Genomic DNA, 3,394 nt, shown 5'->3' on the forward strand with positions numbered 1-3,394 from the left:
AGGACTTTACAGAAACTGGAGAAAGCACACTAGGTCTGGGGAACTGTCGTCAATCACTCACAATCCAGCACATACCACCACTGCTCTTGGGAGCTCTTCTCCCCAAACACTGGCTGCTGAGTGAGGTGGTCCGGCCTCCCTTCTCCTTTCTGGAGCCTCAGCCAGAACACAGACCCTTTTCATTGTAAGGATTTTATTTCTAATCATCACGTGGATACAGGGTTTAAAAAACCGAACCTGCCAGAGTTTCAAAGGTTCCAAAGTCTTGAAAAGCTAGGACACAATGGCCCTAGTATCATTTCTGACTTCTTCCTGAGATGGTAACTGGCAGCCCAGTTAGATTTCTGTTGCCTGTCTTTATTTCAGAAAGTGGAGTTCACCAAACCTCTCGCTTTCTTCTGTTCCAGGCTTTCTGGAGAGCAAGACAGACCCTTTTTTTCTTTCTCTTATGACAATAGATTTCACTGGCATTCCAAATGATTGTTTTCTCAAAATTCACCAAAAAAAAACCCCCACAAAACAAAAAAAAACCTTCTGTCTTTCCCAGATACTTGACAACATGCTGGACGGATGGTAGAAGCCCAGCAGACCATATGTGTTGATGGACGGACTGAAAATTACCTGGGCAAACTTCATTTTTGGAGTCTTCTCAGTACAGACTGAACGACTTGTTGCTTTGTTGCTCCAAGGTTGCCCTGAGCAGCCAGCCTATGGGGTTCTCCATCTGCAGCTTGGTAGGAAACAAGGTTCTTCAGCAGCCTTGATGCAACTGGCAGGGTAATGGCCATAGACTCCCTTTGTTAACAGGAGGCAGGGGTATTAGCTGTACTGTTTCTGGATGTTGGCAGAAATGTGGTCCTGCCCTGTGGTCCTTCAGAGCAAAACTTGAGGTTGAATCTCTTTTGTTGGGGTAGATAAGGCAGTGTATTGAGCTCCATGGAAAACAGACAGAAGGACTCTGACAGATGGGGAAAGGGTCACGCCCACAGCAGGGGGTCAGCCTAGAAGTGGGTACTATAGCAACCCACTGAGAATTACCCTGTGGATTAAAGGATGGTTGGATTCACTGGGTCTTCCCCCGCTGAGTCTTTGTCAGCCAACAGACAAGAGGCTGGTTTGCAGCTGTGTGATTTGACAGTTTGGTTGGGTTCAGACAGCTCTGTGCTGTGGAGATGACATTACTCCTGAGTCTCACTGTATGTATGTATGTAAACCAGTGGCACACCAAGGAGAAAGGCAATGGGAGCCACCCACTCTACATGCAGTCAACAAGCAGTGAATTTCTGTGTGTGTGCGTGTGTGCCTGTGTGTGTGTATAGAATATAAAAACAATTTAAAAACTGACTAAAATTCAGTTTGCTTTTTATTATTTTCATGCTCCAACAGTTCCAAACAATGTACAGTGATAAAATACTCCTCCCTCATAGAAGTAGACTTCTCCCACGCCCCCTCCTCCCACCCTTGGTATAACACTGGGATAAACAAGCACCAGGTGGGACGATTATAAATCAGCAAGAGAGTAAACAGAAAGCAAATGACTCCTGAGATAAGATAAAAAAATTATCCCCAAAACTCTGCTTTGTGAAGTTTACAGAAGGTTGATCTGTATGCTATGGGCCTTTCTCTTGTTTAGCTTTGTGTTTTGGTGTCCTATTGCTGCTTTTAAACCACCCCACCCCCAACATTTAGTGCCTTAAAACAACAATCATTTATCTGCTCACAATTCTGCAGTTTTGGCAGGGCTCAGTGAGGATGGCTCATCTCTGTTCCATGTGGTGTCTGCTGGGCTTGAACCTTCCTGGAGGGCTTTTTCACTCACAAGTCTGGTACCTCAGCTGAGACAGGCTGAACATCTAGGGGCTAGTCAGGCATCTCTCTCTTTCCACGTGGTCCCTCCACATAGCTTGGATTTCCTCACAACATGGTGGGCTCTTCTCATGTGGTGGCTGGCTTTCCCCAGACTACCAAGCAGAAGCTTTCAGGCTTGCTTAATGTCTGGTCTTGGGAGACCTCAAATATTATTTCTGCCACATTCTATAGGTCAAAGCAGTTACAGGGCCAGCCCAGATTCAACGGGAAGAAAAAATAGACTTCACTTCATGATGGTGATATTGTTGTGACCATCTTTGGAATCATCTACCTCACATTGTTTTCTCTGTCATAACAAGGCATTGTATGCTTTCACATTGTCTTTAATGGTGATAAATTTTATCAAGTTGGAAAAAGGTAGGTCTCAATGTGACCTCTTAAAAATTAGATCCTTAAAATTATCATCATGCCTGGATTCTGAATGGGAAGATGGTCTCTTCACGAATTGCTAAGAAGAAACAAGAGACTATGGGGCTCCTAATGTAGCAGTGACATTTGAGAGAAAATACTAGGATTAGCCAAAACCTAAAATCCAAGTTTAACGTTTGGTCTACTTTCTGAGAAAAAGTCAAATGGCCCCCGAATTTTGGTTATTACTTCTGGGTATCAGACAATCCCCCGCACTTTGATTTACACCCTTTAAAACCAGTATTGTTGGAAGCAGACTGACCACAGAATACTTGTGAGGGCCAGAATGTGAGAGTCAGATAGTTTCAGATACTTAATGTATGATACACCTGTTGAGGGTCGCTATAAATCTCACCCTAGGTTAGAGAACCACATCTCAGTCCATACAAGATCCATCTAAGAGTGGAGACACATCAAAATGACTCCCTTGCCTTTGCCAGACAGTGAATCCATCTATACGGGTACAGAGCTTTGGTTTGGAAAGTATTTTCAAGCCCACTGTCTTACTTTCCTCTCACTATAAATAACCCGGTGAGCAGGTAGGCAGTCGTGTGAATGCCCACAGTTTGTACTGCGTAAACAGCAGAATAGAGGTCATGGGCTCCCTAGGTCACAGGAAAGCCTGGACGCAGCCGCTCTCCTAACTCTTCTTCCTCCAGGATGCTCCTCGTCTTCCAGAGCAAAGGGCCTCCGGGCTCCTGACGTCTCTGCCTTCAGGTCTGGTCTGATGGCCTCTTCTGCCTCGCCGGCCTGTGGGTTGAATCCTGAGCTTGTAGGCGAGTTCAGTCAGCTCCCAGTGTCAGTTACCACAGCGAGGTGGGGCCTGGCTCCTGGTCTTAAAAAGGAGGTTGGGTGGGCGGCATCCCTGTATCTGGAGCCCAGACTTTCTCTCCTAAGAAGACCAAGAAGTTAAGTGGGCCTGCGTCACAGTCTTTGGCCTCCATCACCCTCCTCAATGCCCTTAATTTTCCTCTCAGAGCAGAAAACACTTTGTGTCCCTTTACGCCCCAAACGCTGGGCCCCTCACTTGGCCAAAGGGACAGCTGGGGCCGGGGCTCTTCCTCTCCCCTTCCAGTTCCAGTTCATCCTCACACTCCAGCTGTTTCCCATTTTTGTT

This window comes from Neophocaena asiaeorientalis, unplaced genomic scaffold (assembly GCF_003031525.2).
Source record: "Neophocaena asiaeorientalis asiaeorientalis breed wild unplaced genomic scaffold, Neophocaena_asiaeorientalis_V1.1 scaffold29, whole genome shotgun sequence".
Lineage (NCBI taxonomy): Eukaryota > Metazoa > Chordata > Mammalia > Artiodactyla > Phocoenidae > Neophocaena > Neophocaena asiaeorientalis.